This window comes from Salmo trutta, chromosome 4 (genome assembly GCF_901001165.1).
Source record: "Salmo trutta chromosome 4, fSalTru1.1, whole genome shotgun sequence".
Lineage (NCBI taxonomy): Eukaryota > Metazoa > Chordata > Actinopteri > Salmoniformes > Salmonidae > Salmo > Salmo trutta.
Window position 1 is genome coordinate 3,778,431 of NC_042960.1, and position 12,632 is coordinate 3,791,062.

The following is a 12,632-nucleotide window of genomic DNA, read 5'->3' on the forward strand; positions in this document are numbered from 1 at the left end:
TACCCTAGATGCAGTTGCACCCCTAAAAACTAAAAACATTTGACATAAGAAACTAGCTCCCTGGTATACAGAAAATACCCGAGCTCTGAAGCAAGCTTCCAGAAAATTGGAACGGAAATGTCGCCACACCAAACTGGAAGTCTTCCAACTTCCGACAGAAAGACAGTACCGTGCAGTATCGAAAAGTCCTCACTGCTGCTCGATCATGCTATTTTTCCAACTTAATTGAGGAAAATGAGAACAATCCGAAATTTATTTTTGATACTGTCGCAAGCTAACTAAAAAGCAGCATTCCCCAAGAGAGGATGGCTTTCACTTCAACAGTAATAAATTCATGAACTTCTTTGAGGAAAAGATCATGATCATTAGAAAGCAAATTACGGACTCCTCTTTAAATCTGCATATTCCTCCAAAGCTCAGTTGTCCTGAGTCTGCACAGCTCTGCCAGGACCTAGGATCAAGGGAGACACTCATGTGTTTTAGTACTATAGCTCTTGACACAATGATGAAAATAATCATGGCCTCTAAACCTTCAAGCTGCATATCCCAACTAAACTACTGAAAGAGCTGCTTCCTGTGCTTGGCCCTCCTATGTTGAACATAATAAACGGCTCTCTATCCACCGGATGTGAACCAAACTCACTAAAAGTGGCAGTAATAAAGCCTCTCTTGAAAAAGCCAAACCTTGACCCAGAAAATATAAAAAACTAAAATCGGCCTATATCGAATCTCCCATTCCTCTCAATTTTTTTTGAAAAAGCTGTTGCGCAGCTACTCATTGCCTTCCTGAAGACAAACAATGTATACGAAATGCTTCAGTCTGGTTTTAGACCCCATCATAGCACTGAGACTGCACTTGTGAAGGTGGTAAATGACCTTTTAATGGCGTCAGACTGAGCCTCTGCATCTGTCCTCGTGCTGCTAGACCGTAGTGCTGCTTTTGATACCATCGATCACAACATTCTTTTGGAGAGATTGGAAACCCAAATTGGTCTACACGGACAAGTTCTGGCCTGGTTTAGATCTTATCTGTCAGAATGATATCAGTTTGTTTCTGTGAATGGTTTGTCCTCTGACAAATCAACTGTAAATTTCAGTGTTCCTCAAGTATCCGTTTTAGGACCACTATTGTTTTCACTATATATTTTACCTCTTGGGGATGTCATTCGAAAACATAATGTTAACTTTCACTGCTATGCGGATGACACACAGCTGTACATTTCAATGAAACATGGTGAAGCCCCAAAATTGCCCTCGCTGGAAGCCTGGGTTTCAGACATAAGGAAGTGGATGGCTGCAAACTTTCTACTTTTAAACTCGGACAAAACAGAGATGCTTGTTCTAGGTCCCAAGAAACAAAGAGATCTTCTGTTGAATCTGACAATTAATCTGGATGGTTGTACAGTCGTCTCAAATAAAACTGTGAAGGAACTCGGCGTTACTCTGGACCCTGATCTCTCTATTGACGAACATATCAAGAGTGCTTCAAGGACAGCTTTTTTCCAATTACGTAACATTGCAAAAATCTGAAATGTTCTGTCCACAAATGATGCAGAAAAATTAATCCATGCTTTTGTTACTTCTAGGTTAGACTACTGCAATGCTCTACTTTCCGGCTACCCGGATAAAGCACTAAATAAACTTCAGTTGGTGCTAAATACGGCTGCTAGAATCCTGACTAGAACCAAAACATTTGATCATATTACTCCAGTGCTAGCCTCCCTACACTGGCTTCCTGATAAGGCAAGGGCTGATTTCAAGGTTTTACTGCTAACCTACAAAGCATTACATGGGCTTGCTCCTACCTATGTTTCCGATTTGGTCCTGCCGTACATACCTACACGTACGCTACGGTCACAAGACGCAGGCCTCCTAATTGTCCCTAGAATTTCTAAGCAAACAGCTGGAGGCAGGGCTTTCTCCTATAGAGCTCAATTTTTATGGAATGGTCTGCCTACCCATGTGAGAGACGCAGACTCGGTCTCAACCTTTAAGTCTTTATTGAAGACTCATCTCTTTAGGAGTGTAGTCTGGCCCAGGAGTGTGAAGGTGAACAGAAAGACACTGGAGCAACGAACCGCCCTTGCTGTCTCTGCCTAGCCGTTTCCCCTCTCTCCACTGGGATTCTCTGCCTCTAACCTTATTACAGGGGCTGAGTCACTGGCTTACTGGTGCTCTTCCTTGCCGTCCCTAGGAGGGGTGCGTCACTTGAGTGGGTTGAGTCACTGACATGGTCTTCCTGTCTGGGTTGACGCCCCCCCTTGGGTTGTGCCGTGGCGGAGATCTTTATGGGCTATACTCGGCCTTGTCTCAGGATGGTAAGTTGGTGGTTGAAGATATCCCTCTAGTGGTGTGGGGGCTGTGCTTTGGCAAAGTGGTTGGGGTTATATCCTGCCTGTTTGGCCCTGTACGGGGGTATCATCGGATGGGGCACAGTGTCTCCTGACCCCTCCTGTCTCAGCCTCCAGTATTTATGCTGCAGTAGTTTATGTGTCGGGGGGCTAGGGTCAGTCTGTTATATCTGGAGTATTTCTCCTGTCTTATCCGGTGTCCTGTGTGAATTTAAGTATGCTCTCTCTAATTCTCTCTTTCTCTTTCTTTCTCTCTCTTGGAGGACCAGAGCCCTAGGACCATGCCTCAGGACTACCTGGCATGATAACTCCTTGCTGTCCCCAGTCCACCTGGCCGTGCTGCTGCTCCAGTTTCAACTGTTCTGCCTGCGACTATGGAACCCTGACCTGTTCACTGTGATTACTATTATTTGACCATGCTGGTCATTTATGAACATTTGAACATCTTGGCCATGTTCTGTAAAAATCTCCACCCGGCACAGCCAGAAGAGGACTGGCCACCCCTCATAGCCACCCCTCATACCTCCTCTAGGTTTCTTCCTAGGTTTTGGCCTTTCTAGGGGGGGGTTCTTAGCCACTGTACTTCTACACCTGCATTGCTTGCTGTTTGGGGTTTTAGGCTGGGTTTCTGTACAGCACTTCAATATATCAGCTGATGTAAGAAGGGCTGTATAAATAAATGTGATTTGATTTGAATAAAGCGATGCTCTGCCTTCTTAACAACACTATCAACAAGGCAGGTCCTACAGGCCCTAGTTTTGTTGCACCTTGACTACTGTTCAGTCATGTGGTCAGGTGCCACAAAAAAATGACTTAGGAAAATTGCAATTGGCTCAGAACAGGGCAGCATGGCTGGCCCTTGGATGTACACAGAGACATGTCAATCTCTCCTGGCTGAAAGTGGAGGAGAGATTGTACTTTTATTTATGAGAGGTATTGACATGTTGAATGCACCGAGCTGTCTGTCTAAACTACTGGCACACAGCTCGGACACCCATGCATACCCCACAAGACATGCCACAAGAGGTCTCTTCACAGTCCCCAAGTCCAGAACAGACTATGGGAGGCACACAGTAATATATAGAGCCATGACTACATGGAACTCTATTCCACATGAAGGAACTGACGCAAGCAGTAAAATTAGATTTAAAAAACAGATAAAATACGGAGCAGTGGGGACTGTAAAGCAACACAAACATAGACACATGCATATACACACACTATACATACACATGGATTTAGTACTGTAGATATGTGGTGGAGTAGGGGCCTGAGGGCATACAGTGTGTTGTGAAATCTGTGAATGTATTCTGTTTTAAAATTGTATAAACTGCCTTAGTTTTGCTGGACCCCAGGAAGAGTAGCTACTGCTTTGGCAGCAGCTAATGGGGATCCATAATAAATACAGATACAAACTACTGTAGAGTCCCATGCATCCATTGGTCCATGTTGTCAAAAACAGACACGTGACACGACTCAATTGGTTTGATGGTAAATTTTATGACGACAGCATGGTGACACATGCACTTCCCATAACCACTGTTACATTGCAGATCCTCCCCTTCCAAGCATGAAAAGTGCCGGGCCAGCAGAAATGCTGTGATTCTTCCCATGGTCGAGAGGGACGGCCAAAAGTAGACAAAAGGTATATAAACGAAAAACAAAACAACATTTAAGGGGAAGGAGACTGGAAGTCACTCAAATGGTCCGTTTCCATGACGAATGCACATTTCTGAGGTGCTATAGAAAAGTGCCAAGAAAGGGCGCATATATTAACATATCAAAGCATATGGGGAAACCGCCTTGTGGGAGGCGGACAACATCACCTTTCCTTGTTTATTTCAAACTTTTTGTCCTTTGCATCCTTTTTTCTTCCCCCACTGGCCTAACCTGTCCTTTTACCTCCAGTCGGAACCTGTCCTTTGTTTCCCCAGTCCTAACCTGTCCTTAGTCCCCTCCAGTCCTAACCTGTCCTTTTACCCCCGTCCTAACCTGTCCCCCCCAGTCCTAACCTGTCCTTAGTCTCCCCCAGTCTTAACCTGTCCTTTGTCCCCCCCAGTCCTAACCTGTCCCCCCCAGTCCTAACCTGTCCTTAGTCCCCCCCAGTCCTAACCTGTCATTTGTCCCCCCAGTCCTAACCTGTCCCCCCAGTCCAAAACTGTCCTTTGCCCCCTAGTCCTAACCTGTCCTTTGCCCCCCAGTCCTAACCTGTCCTTTGTCCCCCCAGTCCTAACCTGTCCTTTGCCCCCCAGTCCTAACCTGTCCTTTGCCCCCCCAGTCCTAACCTGTTCTTTGCCCCCCCAGTCCTAACCTGTCCCTTGTCCCTCCAAGTCCTAACCTGTCCTTTGTCCCCCCAGTCCTAACCTGTCCTTTGCCTCTCCAGTCCTAACCTGTCCTTTGTCCCCCGAAGTCCTAACCTGTCCTTTTCCCCCCCTCAGTCCTAACTTGTCCTTTGCCCCCCCTCAGTCCTAACTTGTCCTTTCCTCCCCCCTCAGTCCTAACCTGTCGTTTGTCCCCCCCTCAGTCCTAACCTGTCCTTTTCCCCCCCTCAGTCCTAACCTGTCCTTTGTCCCCCCCTCAGTCCTAGCCTGTCCTTTGTCCCCCCTCAGTCCTAACTTGTCCTTTGCCCCCCCTCAGTCAAATCAAATCAAATCAAATCAAATTTATTTATATAGCCCTTCGTACATCAGCTGAAATCTCAAAGTGCTGTACAGAAACCCAGCCTAAAACCCCAAACAGCAAGCAATGCATGTGAAAGAAGCACGGTGGCTGGGAAAAACTCCCTAGGAAAAACTCCTGAGAAAGGCCAAAAACCTAGGAAGAAACCTAGAGAGGAACCAGGCTATGAGGGGTGGCCAGTCCTCTTCTGGCTGTGCCGGGTGGATATTATAACAGAACATGGTCAAGATGTTAAAATGTTCGTAAATGACCAGCATGGTCAAATAATAATAATCATAGTAATTGTCGAGGGTGCAACAAGCACGTCCGGTGAACAGGTCAGGGTTCCGTAGCCGCAGGCAGAACAGTTGAAACTGGAGCAGCAGCATGGCCAGGTGGACTGGGGACAGCAAGGAGTCATCATGCCAGGTAGTCCTAGGGCTCAGGTCCTCCGAGAGAAAGAAAGAAAGAAAGAAAGAGAGAATTAGAGAGAGCATATTTACATTCACACAGGACACCGGATAAGACAAGAGAATACTCCAGATGTAACAGACTGACCCTAGCCCCCCGACACATAAACTACTGCAGCATAAATACTGGAGGCTGAGACAGGAGGGATCAGAAGACACTGTGGCCCCATCCGATGATACCCCCGGACAGGGCCAAACAGGCAGGATATAACCCCACCCACTTTGCCAAAGCACAGCCCCCACACCACTAGAGGGATATCTACAACCACCAACTTACCGTCCGAAGACAAGGCCGAGTATAGCCCACAAAGATGTCCGCCACGGCACAACCCAAGGGGGGGGCGCCAACCCAGACAGGAAGACCACGTCAGTGGCTCAACCTACTCAAGTGACGCACCCCTCCCATGGACGGCATGGAAGAACACCAGTAAGTCAGTGACTCAGCCCCTGTAAAAGGGTTAGAGGCAGAGAATCCCAGTGGGAAGAGGGGAACCGACAAGGCAGAGACAGCAAGGGCGGTTCGTTGCTCCAGCCTTTCCGTTCACCTTCACACTCCTGGGCCAGACTATACTTAATCATAGGACCTACTGAAGAGATAAGTCTTCAGTAAAGACTTAAAGGTTGAGACTGAGTCTGCGTCTCTCACATGGGTAGGCAGACCATTCCATAAAAATGGAGCTCTATAGGAGAAAGCCCTACCTCCAGCCGTTTGCTTAGAAATTCTAGGGACAATTAGGAGGCCTGCGTCTTGTGACCGTAGCGTACGTGTAGGTATGTACGGCAGGACCAAATCGGAAAGATAGGTAGGAGCAAGCCCATGTAATGCTTTGTAGGTTAGCAGTAAAACCTTGAAATCAGCCCTTGCCTTAACAGGAAGCCAGTGTAGGGAAGCTAGCACTGGAGTAATATGATCAAATTTTTTGGTTCTAGTCAGGATTCTAGCAGCCGTATTTAGCACTAACTGAAGTTTGTTTAGTGCTTTATCCGGGTAGCCGGAAAGTAGAGCATTGCAGTAGTCGAGCCTAGAAGTAACAAAAGCATGGATTAATTTTTCTGCGTCATTTTTGGACAGAAAGTTTCTGATTTTTGCAATGTTACGTAGATGGAAAAAAGCTGTCCTTGAAGCAGTCTTGATATGTTCTTCAAAAGAAAGATCAGGGTCCAGAGTAACGCCGAGGTCCTTCACAGTTTTATTTGAGACGACTGTACAACCATCCAGATTAATTGTCAGATTCAACAGAAGATCTCTTTGTTTCTTGGGACCTAGGACAAGCATCTCTGTTTTGTCCGAGTTTAAAAGTAGAAAATTTGCAGCCATCCACTTCCTTATGTCTGAAACACAGGCTTCTAGCGAGGGCAATTTTGGGGCTTCACCATGTTTCATTGAAATGTACAGCTGTGTGTCGTCCGCATAGCAGTGAAATTTAACATTATGTTTTCGAATGACATCCCCAAGAGGTAAAATATATAGTGAAAACAATAGTGGTCCTAGAACGGAACCTTGAGGAACACCGAAATTTACAATTGATTTGTCAGAGGACGAACCATTCACAGAGACAAACTGATATCTTTCCGACAGATAAGATCTAAACCAGGCCAGAACTTGTCCATGTAGACCAATTTGGGTTTCCAATCTCTCCAAAAGAATGTGGTGATCGATGGTATCAAAAGCGGCACTAAGATCTAGGAGCATGAGGACAGATGCAGAGCCTCGGTCTGACGTCATTAAAAGGTCATTTACCACCTTCACAAGTGCAGTCTCAGTGCTATGATGGGGTCTAAAACCAGACTGAAGCGTTTCGTATACATTGTTTGTCTTCAGGAAGGCAGTGAGTTGCTGCGCAACAACTTTTTCTAAAATTTTTGAGAGGAATGGAAGATTCGATATAGGCCGATAGTTTTTTATAATTTCTGGGTCAAGATTCGGCTTTTTCAAGAGAGGCTTTATTACTGCCACTTTTAGTGAGCTTGGTACACATCCGGTGGATAGAGAGCCGTTTATTATGTTCAACATAGGATTGGCCAAGCACAGGAAGCAGCTCTTTCAGTAGTTTAGTTGGAATAGGGTCCAGTATGCAGCTTGAGGGTTTGGAGGCCATGATTATTTTCATCATTGTGTCAAGAGATATAGTACTAAAACACTTTAGTATCTCCCTTGAGCCAAGGTCCTGGCAGAGTTGTGCAGACTCTGGACAATGAAGCCCTGGAGGAATACCCAGATTTAAAGAGGAGTCCGTAATTTGCTTTCTAATGATCATGATCTTTTCCTCAAAAAAGTTCATAAATTTATTACTGCTGAAGTGAAAGCCATCCTCCATTTGCGAATGCTGCTTTTTAGTTAGCTTTGCGACAGTGTCAAAAAGAAATTTCAGATTGTTCTTATTTTCCTCAATTAAGTTGGAAAAATAGGATGATCGTGCAGCAGTGAGGGCTCTTCGATACTGCACGGTACTGTCTTTCCAAGCTAGTCGGAAGACTTCCAGTTTAGTGTGGCGCCATTTCCGTTCCAATTTTCTGGAAGCTTGCTTCAGAGCTCGTGTATTTTCTGTATACCAGGGAGCTAGTTTCTTATGACAGATGTTTTTAATTTTTAGGGGTGCAACTGCATCTAGGGTATTGCGCAAGGTTGAATTGAGTTCCTCGGTTAGGTGGTTAACTGATTCTTGTCCTCTGACGTCCTTGGGTAGGCAGAGGGAGTCTGGAAGGGCATCAAGGAATCTTTGGGTTGTCTGAGAATTTATAGCACGACTTTTAATCTTCCTTGGTTGGGGTCTGAGCAGATTATTTGTTGCAATTGTAAACGCAATAAAATGATGGTCCGATAATCCAGGATTATGAGGAAAAACATTAAGATCCACAACATTTATTCCATGGGACAAAACTAGGTCCAGAGTATGACTGTGGCAGTGAGTAGGTCCAGAGACATGTTGGACAAAACCCACTGAGTCGATGATGGCTCCGAAAGCCTTTTGGAGTGGGTCTGTGGACTTTTCCATGTGAATGTTAAAGTCACCAAAAATTAGAATATTATCTGCTATGACTACAAGATCCGATAGGAATTCAGGGAACTCAGTAAGGAACACTGCATATGGCCCAGGAGGCCTGTAAACAGTAGCTATAAAAAGTGATTGAGTAGGCTGCATAGATTTCATGACTAGAAGCTCAAAAGACGAAAACGTCATTGTTTTTTTTTTGTAAATTGAAATTTGCTATCGTAAATGTTAGCAACACCTCCGCCTTTGCCGGATGCACGGGGGGTTTGGTCACTAGTGTAACCAGGGGGTGAGGCCTCATTTAACACAGTAAATTCATCAGGCTTAAGCCATGTTTCAGTCAGGCCAATCACATCAAGATTATGATCAGTGATTAGTTCATTGACTATAACTGCCTTGGAAGTGAGGGATCTAACATTAAGTAACCCAATTTTGAGATGTGAAGTATCACAATCTCTTTCAATAATGGCAGGAATGGAGGAGGTCTTTATACTAGTAAGATTACTGAAGCGAACACCGCCATTTTTAATTTTGCCCAACCAAGATCGAGGCACAGACACGGTCTCAATGGGGAAAGCTGAGCTGACTACGCTAACTGTGCTAGTGGCAGACTCCACTAAGCTGGCAGGCTGGCTAACAGCCTGTTGCCTGGCCTGCACCCTATTTCATTGTGGAGCTAGAGGAGTTAGAGCCCTGTCTATGTTCGTAGATAAGATGAGAGCACCCCTCCAGCTAGGATGGAGTCCGTCACTCCTCAGCAGGCCAGGCTTGGTCCTGTTTGTGGGTGAATCCCAGAAAGAGGGCCAGTTATCTACAAATTCTATCTTTTGGGAGGGGCAGAAAACAGTTTTCATCCAGCGATTGAGTTGTGAGACTCTGCTGTAGAGCTCATCACTCCCCCTAACTGGGAGGGGGCCAGAGACAATTACTCGATGCCGACACATCTTTCTAGCTGATTTACACGCTGAAGCTATATTGCGCTTGGTGACCTCTGACTGTTTCATCCTAACATCGTTGGTGCCGACGTGGATAACAATATCTCTATACTCTCTACACTCGCCAGTTTTAGCTTTAGCCAGCACCGTCTTTAGATTAGCCTTAACGTCGGTAGCCCTGCCCCCTGGTAAACAGTGTATGATTGCTGGATGATTAGTTTTAAGTCTAATACTGCGGGTAATGGAGTCGCCAATAACTAGGGTTTTCAATTTGTCAGAGCTAATGGTGGGAGCCGTCGGCGTCTCAGACCCCACAACGGGAGGAGCAGAGACCAGAGAAGTCTCGGCCTCCGACTCCGACTCGCTTAACGGGGAGAACCGGTTGAAAGTTTCTGTCGGCTGAATAAGCGACACCGGTTGAGCATTCCTACAGCGTTTCCCTCCAGAAGCCATGAGAAAGATGTCCGGCTGCGGGGACCGTGCGAGGGGGTTTATACTAACGTTACTATCTGTACTTGCTGGTGGCACAGACGCTGTTTCATCCTTTCCTACACTGAAATTACCCTTGCCTAACGATTGCGTCTGAAGCTGGGCTTGCAGCACAGCTATCCTTGCCGTAAGGCGATCGTTCTCCTGTATATTATGAGTACAACGACTGCAATTAGAAGGCATCATGTTAATGTTACTTAGCTTCGGCTGTTTGAAGTCCTGACGAACCATGTCCAGATAAAACCTCCGGGGTAGGAAAGTTGAATGAAAAAAAAAAGTTGAGTGAGGGAAAAAGTAAAAATATACGGTAATGAAAAAGTAAAAAACCGTCAGGTAGCAAAGTAAAAACGGCAACAAAAACGCACAACAGCGTAAACAAGTCTGCAAGTTGTGACCGGAAACAGGAAACAGGAAAAAGGGTAATGTCCTGCTGTACCAGTCCTAACTTGTCCTTTCCCCCCCCCTCAGTCCTAACCTGTCCTTTTCCCCCCCTCAGTCCCAACCTGTCCTTTGTCCCCCCCCTCAGTCCTAACCTGTCCTTTGTCCCCCCCCTCAGTCCTAACCTGTCCTTTGCCCCCCCTCAGTCCTAACTTGTCCTTTTCCCCCCCTCAGTCCTAACCTGTCCTTTGTCCCCCCCCTCAGTCCTAACCTGTCCTTTGTCCCCCCCTCAGTCCTAACCTGTCCTTTTCCCCCCCCCCTCAGTCCTAACCTGTCCTTTGTCCCCCCCCTCAGTCCTAACCTGTCCTTTGGCCCCCCTCAGTCCTAACTTGTCCTTTTCCCCCCCTCAGTCCTAACCTGTCCTTTGTCCCCCCCTCAGTCCTAACCTGTCCTTTGTCCCCCCCTCAGTCCTAACCTGTCCTTTGTCCCCCCCAGTCCTAACCTGTCCTTTGTCCCCCCCAGTCCTAACCTGTCCTTTGTCCATCTGACCTGTGTGGCAACAGATGCTGAAACTTAATACAGAGTGCAGGAAAAATATAGTAAAAATACATAAATGACAAAACAGAAACCAAAGACGCTGTAGGTTTTCTCTCTTCGGTATTAGACCCGTGTTGTACCATTGTAAGCTGCTGATGAAGTTTGTGGTCATACGCACATCCTTAAAAAAACTTGGTGCTGAGCTAACGAAGTACTACTAGAAAAGAACAGAAGGGCCCCACACTGAATAGATGCTGATGAGACCAATTGTATAAAACAACAGCACCATCTTCAACACTTGAACACCATCTCTTCACTTTTAAGTTATTCCAGATACGTCAGCATAGGTGACATATAACTACAAGGGTTAAATATCCCCATATTTCACATATTTCAATTAGACCATGTTGGTTATTCAAGTCTTCATTATTTAACGAGTACATTTGCAATTTCATCTTTTCTTGGATTGACCTGTGAGAACGTTACCTGCAGAGACAAACGGTAACTAGCTCCTGAAACGAAAGGCTAGGATAACAAACTACAAATGAGTCCATCTTCAGACAAGAGGCAATTACAACAAAAATCTATTCCCACTGGCTCGATATCCCATGAGGCATTGTGTTGATTATGCTAATGAGAGGATTGCAGGGAAAGATCAGCATCCCCACTATGTCGTTGAGCGGTTGATCTATAGAGACGGACAGATATGACTGTTATAGATCATACAAATACCATTGTCCTTCTCTTTATGTCCATTTTAATATTAGCCGACACACTCCGGAGCCCTTTGTAAACATTTATAAATCCCGGCCTAAGTGTGGCTTAACGATCCTATAAAACCTTAATTAAAAGGTTCATTTTTGGCCAGTGGATTTATTACAAACAGCTACATAACAGGCCTACTGAGCTGGAGCTGGGTTGTGTGGGTAAGAGAGAGAGAACGCGTGTGTGTGAGAATGAGAGACTGTTTGAGAGTGTGTGTGTCTGTGGACATGCAGAGTAACACAGTGACGTCCATGATAGATGATCTCCTGGTGATTATGCTCTCCCTTTGGGAAAGGACCGCATAGTCCTCCAGTCGACTTTTAAAAGGCCTGCTCAACGTCCTCACCTTCTCTTACCTATCAGTGTGTGTGTGTGTGTGTGTGTGTGTGTACTATACATGTTTGACAGACCCCATGTGAATGAATGATAGTGATGCGTGTGTGATTCTGGGAAAGTGTATGCATGTTTACATGTGACCTCATGCAGTACATTCTCTGCACAGTCGGCCGGCGCCATGTGGCACTGACACGTCTGTCTGTCTGTCTGTCTGTCTGTCTGTCTGTCTGTGTGTCTGTGTGTGGGTATGCATGTCTGTGTGTATGCACGTCTGTCGGTCGGTCGGTCGGTCGGTCGGTCGGTCGGTCGGTCGGTCTGTCTGTCTGTCTGTCTGTCTGTCTGTCTGTCTGTCTGTCTGTCTGTCTGTCTGTCTGTCTGTCTGTCTGTCTGTCTGTCTGTCTGTCTGTCTGTCTGTCTGTCTGTCTGTGTGTCTGTGTGTCTGTGTGTCTGTATACTATTACTTTCAGGGGTCATCTCCATTCCCCTCTTGTTTACTTGCACAAAGCCCAGGGGATGAGAAAAGTAAATTTCCAGCGTTCCAGGTTCTCCTCAGGTCTTCCACCTCATCCCTACCCCTGCTGTTCACTGACGATAGTGATACATCACGCAGCGTAAGGACACCTCGCCTCACAGAGAAGAGGGCTGACACAAACACTAACGGTCAATAGCACAACATTGCCTCTTCTACTCAATGTGACCCAATGCATGCTAGTGTTGGGA